At 44.9% G+C, this 14,082-nt stretch overlaps 1 protein-coding gene across 2 annotated transcripts in view; it reads left to right on the top strand.

Moving 5' to 3' along the window:
• Positions 1-14,082, top strand: part of LOC130541809 (pseudouridine-5'-phosphatase-like) — a 584,313-nt gene that overhangs the window by 260,352 nt on the left and 309,879 nt on the right. For both annotated transcript variants that reach the window (XR_008958517.1, XR_008958518.1), the window contains exon 6: positions 7,540-7,645. The gene's annotated coding sequence lies outside the window, so the exon portion shown is untranslated. The remainder of the gene's footprint in view (positions 1-7,539; positions 7,646-14,082) is intronic.

Here is a 14,082-nt window from a genome sequence, read left to right as displayed (position 1 = left end):
GCAGTCCTTTGAAGGCTTGTCTGGGGCGGGGAGGGAGATGTGCATGCAGGATGACTCGCTCACATGGCTGTGAGCTCCCAGTCTCCGTTCCTTAGGATCTGTTGAAAGAACCTCCACTCCGTACCATGCAGCCTGCTCCTCTGGGCTGCGTGAGTGTGCTCACAAGACAGCCGCTGGCTTTCTGCAGAATGAGTGAGCCAAGAGAGAGAGCGAGATAGGAACCAGAGTGTATTTCATGAGCTAGCTTTGGGAGGCATACACCAGCACAGCACAGAGAGGAGAGTCCTCTTGGCCACATAAACTGACCCTGGTACAGTGCAGTTCAGGATGACATAAAGGTGTGAACAGCATGGGGCAGGGATCCTCACAGCCCACTTGAGTGCAGCTACGGCAATGAGCAAGAGCTGATACTTTCTTCTCTCTCTGGAGCTAGAGACACACCATTTTTATTCAAATTTTCAATTGCATATAGTCTAGTGATTTCCTTTGATAATTTGGCACCATCACTAACATGAACAATGTAGTGTGCTACCATGACCACAGTGATGAATGTGGCCACTAAAATTACCTTTGGGGCGGGGGAGAAGCACCTGAGTGGTTCAGTTGGTTAAGCGTCTGCCTTCAGCTCAGGTCATGGTCTCAGGGGTCCTGGGATTGAGTTCTACATCAGGCTCCCTGCTCAGCAGGAACTCTGCTTCTCCCTCTGCCTCTGCTGCTCCCACTTCTCCCTCTGCCTCTGCTGCTCCCGCTGCTCTCTCTATCAAATAAATATATAAAATCTTAATAAAATAAAATAAAATAAATTACCTTTAGGGGAAATCTCTTAAGTTACGGAGTTCTTTGTTTTAGCATCATTCTTTTTAAGATTTAATAATTTTTTCCTTCTCCATAGTTAATTCTTTATTTGGGTTGAACATTATTTCCCTAAACCAAAAGAGTGCAAATTGTCAAAGGCACCAGGGATTATACCATCTGTGATGTACCCAACAGGGCTACATGGTGAACCGTTCCAACAAGCTGGATAAACACTTCCTTTTTACTGTCCACATGTCACCCATTGTAAGATCTGTACTTTGTTCCAGAAAACTCAGATGAGGTGCATGTTAAGAAGGACTAGTCCTATGTCTTCCTGTCCTTCCTTAGAGTCTTGCTTTCTCTCTCTCTTTCTCTTCCTGCATCCAGCATCTCTTCATCTCTCCATCTTACTCTGTTTTAGACTACCCCATACACACACAGGTGTGCTGTAATCCAGAGAGAGTTGGATGCTGCAGTCATTCACACAGATATAAACTACAAAATATAACTTGTTATACAGTGAATTCTTTTTTAAAATTTTTTATTTATTTATTTATCAAAGAGAGAGTGCACACAAACGGGGGAGCAGTAGGCAGAGGGAAAAGCAGACTCCCCACTGAGCAGGGAGCCCTATGTGAGGCTCTATCCCAGGACCCCAGGATCACGACCTGAGCTGAAGGCAGATGCTTAACCGACTGAGCCACCCAGGTGTCCCTACAGTGAATTATTTACTCAATTCTGTGGCCATAAGGATGCATGTTGAGATAATTTGTGGAAACCCACTAAATAAAAAAATTAAAGGCACAGTAAGATATTTTACCGTATTGGCCAGGAAACTTTTGATCTTTCCTTTTCTTTATTCTTCCTGATCCATAGTTTGACTGTCCTAGGTAATAATTTAAGTCCAAAATTTCAGTCATAATGAAAGGACTTGCCGAGAAACACTTGCTCATAAACACACGAGTACACACACACACACATTCTGAACCTAATTAAAACAAAACTATTTTCAATTTCTACGCCTCGGGCATCTCTAATGGTATAAAAGGTGTCACATTGGATGGAATAATGGTCTTCCATTCAGGGCCTTCTTATAGTCCAGGAGGCCCACGCTCTTGCAATGCATATGACCTTGGTTTTGGATTTCTAATGGTGTTGAATCAGTGTATTTCAGTTCTTTTCAGGGAGGTTATGGTAGCAATTAACTTCACAATTCACATGGTCAAGATGACTCACAGTTGAAAACTCCTGAGTTGTCTGAAGATCAATTTTTCTTTTTGGATTGCACTAGAAAGTCTGAAAGCAGCCGTGAAACAGGATGGTGTGAATAGCAAAGGTCTAATTTCCAGGAAGGAGACTCACCCTTGGGGAGTTTCTCACCCCGTTTTCCCTCCAGGGACTGAGTGTCAGTACATCTCAGTTTTTGACATTTTATAGGCTCTATTATTCCTCTCCATAATTGTTATTATTTATTCAAAACATCATATTTTTAAAATGTGGGCAGAGAATTCTTCTTGACTCTCTCGCATTTCTGCATGTAGTAGAAGCAGACGTCCTGATAGGTTTCCTTCTGGATGATCTTTCAAGGATATTTGTGTCACTAACAACCTTGGAAGACAGACATGGTGTCCTCCTCTCAAGCAAGGAGCCAGTTTGCTTACTCACCATGACTTTATTAGTAGAGATAACATCTTCTGTGAGAGGAAGGATCAGAGAGGCTGACCACCCATTATAAGTATTCAGGTCAGGTTCCCCAAGGGCAGGATCCTCTCCTACAACACTGTCTACTGTGTGTGCACCTGCCCTGGGGGATGCCAGCCGCCATGTTGTGATGAAACCCTATGGCAAGAGAGAGCAAGGCTTACCTACAACCACCTGAGTGAGCCACAGACGGGATGGCAGCCCTGACCAACAGATGGGCTGCAAGCCCGTCAGATACCTTGAGCCAGAGAAATGCAGCCAAGCCACACCTGGACTGTTGACTTACAGAAGCTGTGAGATAATCAACATGTGATGTTTTCGTTGGCTACATTTGGGGATGATTTGTCACACAGCAGTAACGAAATAATGCAAACCAAGACAAGTGCCTAGAACATGAGAGGGGTTCATTAATGAACAAGTAAAAGATGATACACGTCTCTAGGTTCATGGATGTGGTCCTCCTGGCTACCAGTGGGGCTCTCTGATTCCCAGAGATGGCATTATGGTTCTCAGATGGCCTGGACAATGGAGCTGGCTCTTTATCTATCTATCTATCTATCTATCTATCTATCTATCTATCTACCTACCTACCTACCTGTCCATCCATCCATCCATCCATCCATCCATCCATCCATCCATCATATCTATCTATCCATCTATCTATCATCTACCCTTCCATCCATCCATCCATCCATCCATCCATCCATCCATCCATCTTCCATCCATCCAACCATCATATCTTGTCTACCTACCTGTCCATCCATCTATCCATCCACCTATCCATCATCAATCTATGCATCAAAGAAATGAAGGGACAAGTCAGAAGAAGCCTCCCTACATGAGCCTACGGCCAATCCTAGACATATAGCTGAGATGGAGGACATGGGATTTACCAGAAATCCTCTTGAACAGGATTGGCTGTTTGGGGGTTACCATCTTGTAAGCCTACTGTGGATGGCCAACACCACCTCCTCGGGAATAAATGAACAAACTTCTCAGGAATAAATAAATAATCCTTACTCTGGAGGGAGATGCTGATTAGCTTCCAAGTTTCATATTTCTGAGTGGGGTATGCAAAACTGGGTATGCTGAGACCTTCTTTTAAATACATGTTGCAGGGGCATCTGGGTGGCTCAGTTGGTGAAGTGTCTGCCTTTGGGCTCAGGTCATGGTCCCAGGGTCCTGGGATCGAGACCTGCGTCAAGCTCCCTGCTCTGCAGGGAGTTTGCTTCTCCCTCTGCCTGCTCATTCTCTCTCTCTCAAATAAATAATAAATGAAATCTTTAAAAAAATAAATAAATACGTGTTTCAGAGAATGTCCAAGTACCTGCCTGCAGCCCCCACTTGTCAGACCCCTCTGCAGTGTCCACAGTCCCCTGCGTGGTTCCGAAGCCAGGTACTTCTCTTCCCATGGAAGGGAATCGAAACTAGTACTGTGGTGATCCACCCTCTTCCTATTATTTTTAATAATTTATTTTTTTCCCAACAAATGTATCCCCTATGTTCCTGCCACACAGATGCTACCATCAACTAATTATTATTCTACCATTAACTAATTACCATTAACTAAAATTAGCATCTTTCTGGATGTATTAGTTTCCTATCACTGCTTTAATAAATCACCACACTCTTAGTGGTTAAGTGACATCAATTGAGTACCTTACTGTTCTGGAGGTCAGAAGTCTGAGGAAGGAATCTTCTGCACAGTGTTGGCAGTGCTGTATTTTTTCTGGAGCCATAAGGAAGCATCCATGTCCTTGCCTTTCCAGCTTCTAGAAGCAGCCGTATTCCATGCTCTTAACTTCTCCCTGTGCGCAATCTTGCTTGTGTCCCTTTCTTTCCACAGATGTTGATCCTGATAAACCTCGTGCTTGTAAATCACCCTCTTAATCGGCTTCCTGCAGAACCCAACCCTAGACACCACACTCTGTCAAATAGTGCGAGGAGCACAGTGTCTCACACCCAACTCGTGAAAATCTAAAATTAGGTTCTGGAAGACCTCAAAGATATTTATAGTAAAAATAAAGAAAAGAAAAGAAAAGAAAAGGAAAGAAAGAAAGAGAAAGAAAGAAAGAAAGAAAGAAAGAAAGAAAGAAAGAAAGAAAAAGAGAAAAAGAGAAAAAGGAGAGAGAAAGGAAAGAAGCAGGGAGGGAAGGGGGAGGGAAGGAAGGAGGGAAGGAAGGAAAGAGGGAAGGAAGGAAGGAAGGAAAGAAGGAAGGAAGGAAGGAAGGAAGGAAGGAAGGAAGGAAGGAAGGAAGCTACCCTTCATTAAGTAGGATGCTGGGACAAGTCTGTCTTTTCCAAATGGTGCGTCAGTGTGAATGAAAGTCTTTTCCAGGGCGACTTGCTTTTCTAAGGCCATGAGTTTCAGTCCACATTCACACATTCAGGCGTTAGCTGGCACTTTCCATTTGATGGTGAAAAGAGGGATATCTTTGAGCTGAACTCTCAGTTTAAGTAAGTTTTTCTTTTTATTTCTTTCTTTAAGCAATAATAGAATTTCTCAGGGGGTAGTTTGCTATTAATCTGAAACTAGCTTCAGCTGGACCAAGTCAAAATGATTAAAACCAGTAATTATCTCCACTTTTTTGGTAAATGGAGAGAACCATTGAAACTTTCTATTCACATACCAGAAAGAAAGTAAAAACCAAACTGCTTACTGAAAGCTCGCACTATCTATCCATCTATCTACCCATCCATCCATCTGTCCATCCAATAATCTATCCATCTATCTATCCATTCTACTATCTATATATGCATCTATCCATCATCATCTACCCTATGCATCAACTATTTATTATCTATCATCTACCCACCTACCAAATTATTACCTACCTACCAAATTATTAATCACTTATTTATCATCTATCTACCTATCATCTATTTATCTGTGTATTGTCTCTCTATCTATCTACCCATCATTGTTAAATACACAAAAAGCCTACCAGACCTCCTGATTCTTTTCCTCCCCTCACATTCCATATACAATCTATTATGAGGTCTCACTGGCCCTATCCGTGTTCTGTTTGGCTACTGCTGCCATGGTAGCCCAGACAGCCTTGAGCTCTCATTCCTACACCACTGTGCTAGTCTGTCTCTTGCTGCTTCCCCTCATGCTTCCCTCACTACTTATATGTTCACACTGCAGATGGAATGATTTTTGGCAAAAACACATCTCAGCCGAACGCCCTCCAAAGCCTTCCCATTAAGCTGAGGATAACACGCAAAGTCATTCCCAAGACCCCAAGGCTCCAAGTGGCTCTGCTTCCTACTCCCCTCTTGAGCCTCTTCTCTTCCTACTCCCCTCTTTGCTTACTAGTCTCTAACTAGTCCTTTCTTCTGTCCTATTAAGTGACAAGCCCACTTCCCCAGGCTTTGCATCTTCCTGGCCCTTGTCATCATGAGGACAGTCCCAGTGTCATCTCTGCTGGGGAAACGTCACTGACCACTTGTTGAGACTATCAGCTCTACCAGCCAACTCGGAATCACTCTTAATCTCCTGGGACATTGTGATTATCCCATCTCTTTGTTTCAAATTCTCCAACACACGAAACAGCATGGGGGCGTAATTATTTTGCTCATATCTGTTTATTATAAACTTCATGCAAGTGACATTACCTGTCCTCATCACTGTCCTCCACCTGCCCTTAGAACATCTATCAACCTATAGTTGGTGCTCACCAAATATTTATTGAATGTAGGTTTAGTTCTTTTGTTATGAAATAAAATATATTTTAAAAAGCCCTGAGGTTATATACAAACTAGGTCTTATTTTCTGTAATAAGCACAGGTTGTATAATAAAAATGTAGGAGCCAAACTATTAAGAAAACATTGGTCTGCTTCAAGATTCACGAATGTAACTTTTCCCAAGCTTTTGGTGGTAACTATAAAGATAATCCTTGAGTCTAATGATTGCAATAAGTGCAAACAATGTAACTGTAAGTATGTATTAAATTCAAGTATCAAAGACAATTTGTATCAAGGATCAAAGATGATTTGAAAGAAAGTCATTAATGGCCATACTGTTCCATCCTCAGCAAATAAGAAATTATGTTTTCATTTTAGGGCTGAGGTTATTATGCTATAAACACTAGGAAACTGTGTAAAAGAGTTTCAGGGAAAAGTAATTACCTACAGTTACATAAAGGATTGCGTAGTGGAAGAAAAATAATTTTCCTTCTACCCTTTTCTTCTGAGACCCCAGTAATAAAAGACAGGTAACAAGAGAAAAACAGACAGACGTTTATGAACACGTCTACCTCCTGTATACGTGGGGGATGCGCAGGAAAAATGGGTAACTCAAAGAAGTGGCTTTAGAGTTTAGAATCTGAATAGGGGAAGGGAAGAGGCATGTAGGCAGGGAGAGCGAATGATTTTAGGAAAGATGACTGGGCCCTTGGAGAGACAGGTGGAGGTAAGACAGTTTGTGACAGAATTTGTCTGGGGGTGGAGTTGATGTCTAATGTCTCCTGTGACAGGATACCGTCTTTGTGGTTGATGACACTCCTGGGGAGGACGCTGGGGACAATTGACTTCCTTCTGAAGGTTATGTCTTTAGGCAGATGAGGGAGGTTCAGGGAGAGTCTCTTCCTCTATCTGCTGGTTTTCAAGTGGCCATAACTTACACTCATCAGTATACTTGTGGCATTTTTTGGCGTGGCGTGTTCTGCTAACTTCAGTTGTATGCATCAGATTGCTTTCAGCTGTATGCCACAGAATTAAAAAGAAAAAAAACACAGTATTCCACAGCACAAAAAGCAAAACACAATAGCATAATAAGAGACCAAGCAATGGGGGAAATTCTCTATAACAATGACGCAGACTTTCTAGTCTTCCCTGGGTGTCTACCTCAATAAGGAGGTCAAAACGCGATGCATTTTGCGAGGTGATCTTATACAGGTGCTCACAGCTACAAAGAGCAGACACGCAAACCTTTCAGCTTATATTCAGCCACCAGCCCGCGGTCCAAAGGGTATGCGTTTGAGGCCGGAGCAAGCAGTTTCATGATCTCTCGTCATGATGTACATTTTGTTTTATTTCAGGTATTCACGATTCTGACTCCGTGTTGCTTGATTCACGAATGGATTCTTGACCAGCCATGAAATCATGTCTGAGGTCTGCCTACCGAGGCGAAGTCGCATAAAGCAGGTAAAACCACGTGAAATTTGACCAATGCCATGCCGACAAGCTGTTGCTGTAATCTTCTGGTGTAAATCAACCTTCAGGGGTGGGGTGGCGTGGGGTGGGGAGAGAATGCTCAAGATGGAAATGGGGAATGTGCTGGGAATGTTCATCGTGGTACAGAGGAGAAAGTTGAGAAAAAACGTGGGTTTTGAAAGGAATATAATGAGTATCTTTCTACCTAATAAGATCTAGGAGGTGGTGAGAATATTTTATAAAGTCTGAGGAACAAGACCCAGGGATTAGATGGATGTATTGAATGTGGGCTGCAGGTAAGGGGCAGTCAAGGGGACTCAGATGGGCCAATAAGCAATGCCTAAGTTTGAGAACGCATTAGATGCTTTAAGCTGCTGTGCAGAAAAGTGCGATGTACGCTCCTGTCCCGTTCGGAGGTTTGTACATACAGAGACTCAAAGCATCGGAGGATGTTTGGAATGCCTCCAATCGGCACTATGACTTTTGTGAACACAAGGGTGACTGCTGTTGGAAAGAATCTAGACACAGGAATAGAAATTATTTACCCAGAGGATGTCTTGTTCTAGTTTTTTTCTTTAGTTTTTCCTCTGTCTCTGTGGGTTTTTTTCTTTCGAGACAGTGCTGGGAATTCCCCCCACAGAAGCTGAGATCTATATAAGACCGGTCCACTGTCTTATATAGATGTTCTTCTTGAAGTGGGACTCATGATCTTAATAAATAAACACCTTGTGTGTGTCTCTGCTTGATGTCTGTTTCTGCTTCAAGATTTTAAACTCTAAGAGCAGGCATCGAGTATCTCTCTCTCCCTGTTGCTATGTGCCTGGATCGAGCCTTCAGTTGGGCTCATAGCAGATGATCAATATATGGGTATTGAAGAACTGAGTGAAATGTGGAATGGTGTTGAGTTGATACTTGCATGAGCCAACAAGGAGCAATACCATCAATGGAAATGGGGTCTTAGAAAGGGAGAAAGCAGTGCGCTGAGTACTCATGGACGCGGTTCCATCTTGGTTCAGACCTTAAATGGCGGGTGAGATTTCGAGGGAAAGACCCTGAACATCACCCAATGAACGTGAGCAAGGTATGTTGTGGCTACATCACGCAGAACGTGCATGGAGGGAGAAGAGAAAGCGTCTCACTCCCTTGAACGAGAGATGCGTATGGTGGGTAGGAAACCAGTCAAGTCTACAGGTGCCTTGCCGTCAAACCCACATCCATGTATCAGAGATGCTGCCGAGTTTGTGCTTCTGCACAAAATATCTTGCTTGTAAAGTTATTAGGGTTTTTTATTTGGTGTGTGGGGGGGTGGATGTTGTGATGAAACCATGTTGCGGTTCAGGCATTGGGCACGTTGCTCATGTTGTGCATCAAGGTAAGACAGAGATAGGGAAACAAAGTTAAAGCACAACTTTATAACACGAAGGAATGAAAGGGAAATTGTCTGGACAGGAAAGTTGCATAGTGATTATTGGTTGCACGGGAAGGAGTCTCAAACCTACCAGATGTGTGTGAGGTCAGGACACCTTCCTGGGGAAAACGCAGTGAAGGTTGAGGAAGTGTCAATTTCTTGAAAATGGAAAACATCGACGACAGAAATATAATTTGTAGAGGAACGCTCAAATATGGAAACGGCGAATGTCTTGCGAACGCGTCCCTGGGCAATAGGAAATTCGCTAATGAATTTTCTCACCCATAGGTGAAGCCATTTGCCGGGTAGAGGGATTTTAAAAGAAAAGCAAAATAAAACCACAGGCAATGCAACGTAATGATTTAGTAACTTACCTGTAGTAACTTAACTTCTATCCAGGTGCCTGTACAGAAAGGACCCTGTGTAAAATTAGCCAATACTGAGTGTAAGGAGAAGACCCATTTTGAGTCGTCACTGATGGAATCAAATCAAACGAGTAACATGTCCAGGCCATCAGGTCAATTCAGAATAACCAGTCGCTTTTTGGTAAAATATTCAAGTTGGTGGTAGAGAGGAAGGCAGTCAGTGGCATCGCAGGTGTCTCTGAGAAGGGATTTAAATTTGGTTTTTCATGGCAGTCGTGCAAAGTACACTGTGGTGGGGAGACCCCTGCGTTGTGGTTACTGTTAGTACCCAGCGTGAAAACACAGACCCACCATTCTTTTTTTTTTTTTTTTAAAGATTTTATTTATTTATGTGACAGAGAGACAGCCAGCGAGAGAGGGAACACAGCAGGGGGAGTGGGAGAGGAAGAAGCAGGGTCATAGCGGAGGAGCCCGATGCGGGGCTCGATCCCGGAACGCCGGGATCATGCCCTGAGCCGAAGGCAGCCGCCTAACGACTGCGCTACCCAGGCGCCCCAACGCCATTCTTGAATCCTAAAGGGAACAGTCCAGCCATCTCTCACGCTTCATAAATAGGAAACCCGTTCATTGCTTCAGTGCCCAGTGGTCACACAATGCTCTGCTCGCAAATTCCCTCTTCTCCCAATTTTCCCGCTGATGGAGTGGGGCCATTATATGTGCAGAACTCGGGACTCATGGTTCAGAGACATTACACACGTGTCTTATAGCAGGAGAAGCATCCTCGAGAAATCCCCTAACCTGATAAGGTAAACTCGGATTTCCTGGCAAACCCAGCAGGCCGCTTATTTTCAAAATGCTGCCTAATCTCTTTGCACACAGATCACAGAGGACATCTCTTCCTTGTTCTTTCCAGCAACACTCTTATCAATGACCAGGCTGCTGTGCATGGGCTCCAATATGCCCGGGAAAGGCCAGGCCCTGGGTGGACGCCGTTACCATAGTTTTTCAGGCTTGTCAGGAATCTCAGACAGGTTTTCAAATGGCCCAGTGCTCAGACACAGAACCGTACTGTCTCAGGCGGGGTTTGTCTTTAGAGGGAAAAACAGAGAAGGAGCCCCAGGCATCTGGATTTCCCTGCTGGGCAGGGACCCAGCCGCATCCAATATGGCCCACGTTCCCAGGAATGACCTGCACGCACATTGCTGACACCCACAGAGCCTGCGTTTTGTCTTAGGTGGTCCAGATGGGCTGGGGTTTTATGGGGTCTGGAGAGCCGGTGTGGCACATTGAGAAGAAATAAGCCCCTTGCAAAATGACTTTCCTAAGTGTTTCCGTTTGTAGGATTCAACCTGCCAGGCATTCAGAAACAACCCCTCCTAGCACAGTGCCTCGGCTTTGAGACAAGCAACATTTTGGGCCAGGTGATTCTTTGAGTGGGAGGGTTGCTGTGTGTATTGTAAGATGTTCAGTGGCATCCCTGGCCTCTACCCCAGATGCCAGCCCTGACCTCCAACAATTTCAAAACCCAAAGATATCCCCAGTCATTACCAAATATCCTCCATTTGACAGCCACTTCCCTAGAATTATTTCCCCTGGGACCTTCTGAAGGAGACAAAGATGTATTGAGATGACACTTAAGGATCTCATGCCCCAGAGAGACTTAAGGGTCATCTGTGACCCGTAGTGTCTGTTCCTACAACAAAATCAAGGCAACACAAAAACCAACCCTTTAACCCCAAGGGGGATTCAGAGAGGCAGGAACTTTTCCTTATTTGGTATCAATACCTTTATCTCTCAAAATCGGGGAACAATAGCATTTGGCGGAAATGCAGTAGGCAGGGGCATTCCAAGGAAAGCACCACAGAACACCAAGTCCTCATGTCTTAATGATCACAAAATGGGACACTGTGATCAGTGACCCACAGGCTGTTGGAGGGATATGCATCTCTCGAGAAAAAGACAAACCTGTATTAGCTAGACATCAGGCAATGCCGGACCCATAAAAGTTTGATGAATGAACGATATCTTCTCCAGTGGGTCATGCCAACATGCTTCCTTTCCTCCTGGTGGGATATAGTGTGTGTATGTAGGTGAGTGCATTTATGGTTTGATGAATGGATATTTCCTCCCATTGGTAAATAAGGTTTCCCTCCCTCCTACTTGGATTTTTGCTGTTGCTGTTGTCCTTGGTCGTGTGTGTGTCCATATGTGTGTGTGTGCACATCTTTGGCTGTCTGGCACATACTCCTAAGATGAGATACTTGGGGCGGGGGATGCATTTGTTATGATTAATCAAAGGAACCGCACCAATACAAGAGCATGCTACAGAACAAGAAGATGGGGACTTTTCTTTCCCTTGATTTCACAGCCCCGCCATGGTGATGTGAGAAGCTACAAAGCCTTGAAGTTGAGCAGGGAGGCTGAAGGTCAGCCACGTGCAATAGGTCTGGTCCAAGGGCAGTTCAAAGGCTGGGGATCTGAGCTTTGTATTCCGGTTGGAAGTGCAAGAACGTGGAAGTGAACCACAGGAACAATGGGCAGTGATGAAAGCCACCTGGCTGACGGACTCAGCGGGTGCCCACCAGAGTAGGACCAGAGGTGTGCCCCCTACTCCCTTCTTTGTGCCCTACATAGCCATTTGGAGCTCCTGCTTCCTGCACACTAGATTCTTGCCTGCGTCGTCGTCACCTGAGTCTTCCAGGCTCACACCAAGCGCAGGGAGGGAATGTCCCTGGAGCCCTTTGCCTTTCTCTCTGCGCACACTGAAGCTTTGCTTTCATTCCCTCTGCAGAGCACATGCTCAGAATAGCTGAAATTCCCAACATTCATAAGGAGAGTACATAATAAATTATTGAGTAACACATAAAGGCCATTCCAGAGCCTGGGAAATGGGCTTGGAGAGAGGGCTTGCGAACCCCAGCGTCATAAATGAGCCCTGTTGTTGGGCGCGCCGCTGTCCCCGCTTCCTGATCTTTCCTTTCTCAATGCAGTTCCTAAAAATAGCCCATAATTAGCAGCGGCCACAAAGCCCGCTCTTATGGGTGCTTAGTATATTTTAACCCCGGTGGAGTCAGTGTGCCACGCTCTGGTTCGCGTTGGTTTTCCAGTCTGGTATTCAGAGAGCTAATTCATTTTGTGGCAGGCACCACTGCATTCCTGATCAGCCCCTGACAATGAACACTGTCTGCATAACAAATGTGTCTTTCTCAGGCTGCAGCAAATACAAAGTGATTAACAGGAAAGAAAGGCTGCGGCTTTCCAACCAACACCTCTGTTTTTATTTAACCCTGCGTGTGTCAGCTCCGCCAGAAAGCCTCCTGGTGTTTTTTGTTGTTGTTGTTCTCCCTCACTCCAAGTCTAAAACCGAGGAGGTGGGGGGCGGGTCCCCTGCCACCTCGGGTACCCCTACTGCTGCTGGGCTGCTCACCCTTGAAGAGCTGCCGTCAGCATCCACGTGCAGTGATGGTCTGCTCCCCGCTTCTCACATTTACGGAAGAAGACGCATCCAAAGGGGGCTGAATCATGCCTCGTGTCCCTTGCAGCAAGCCTGGAGTCACCATGTTTCTTCCAGGATGAGCGAGGGGGTCAGGTGGATGGGGAGAGCTTGAACTCTTGAAATCCAGTCTTTTTGCGGCAACAGGCTGAGGGAGGCTTGCCCGGAGACCTGGCGTCCAGTCACACCTAGAAGTGCATCCCTCCTACCCCGGCCGTCCCATCAGGAAATCCGGAGATAATCCTATTTGCTGTGGGAGCATGGGTCCTGGTGCAGGTTAAGGGTGTCTTCAAGTTTCCCTTTTGTCGACTGCCCCCTCACCAAGTCCTCCCTTTGAAACTTTGGGGACAACGCCCATTTCACCGAGAAAGAGAAAAGGGAACAAAAAGACAGACGCCCCTCTCTGCTTCCATAAGCAGTCTGAAGCACTCTGTTTTTCACAGATCCCATGCCTTCTCGTTTTGGCTCATGAAAACATGCCAAAAGCTGCTCTGATCTGCTCCAGAATCGTCTTTTCAAAATGCATCTTTATTGCAAGAACTATCATTGATGCTGCAGGGGCCGAGTGTGCAAGTATCTTTTAAAGCTATTAAAGCAGCTCGATAGCCTATTATTGCTGGTGGCACCTCTCAAGGTCTAGAAGTTTTCCGAATTTAGAGAGCCAAGGCTTTCCACAGGCAACTCGTGGAAATGGATAGTGTTGCTTATTTTCACCTTGGTGTCATAGTTTCCAGTGAAGTAGGGACCATGCTGTGGAAGTTTGGAAAAGACAAAGCAGTATCAAGTATGTGGTCTGGCACATTACTGTATCCGTTGGCTTGCTCGTTTTTGCTTTTCTGTTTCTCTGTTACCTCTTCTCTAAAAAGGATTTGCAGGTGACCTCCGGGAAGAGGAATATAAAAGAAATACTACAGCATAGACATGGAAAGTTCTTGAAAGCAAATACGCTAACCGAGAATATAAAATTTTCCCCTTAACTCGGCATCAGGGTCAAAAAAAAAAAAAAGAGGGAGAGGGAGGGAGAAGTTATTCATATTTTTTGTTATCAGGGAAGATGTGACAGGGCCGTTTTCCTCGTCATACCGGGGATGACCTCCAAACATATGTTTTATGTTAAGGGCGCTGGGAACTTGCTTTGGGTTCTCGATTCCTATCATCTCAA

This window comes from Ursus arctos, chromosome X, assembly GCF_023065955.2.
Source record: "Ursus arctos isolate Adak ecotype North America chromosome X, UrsArc2.0, whole genome shotgun sequence".
Taxonomy (NCBI): Eukaryota; Metazoa; Chordata; class Mammalia; order Carnivora; family Ursidae; genus Ursus; species Ursus arctos.
This window is presented reverse-complemented; position numbering and strand designations above follow the sequence as displayed.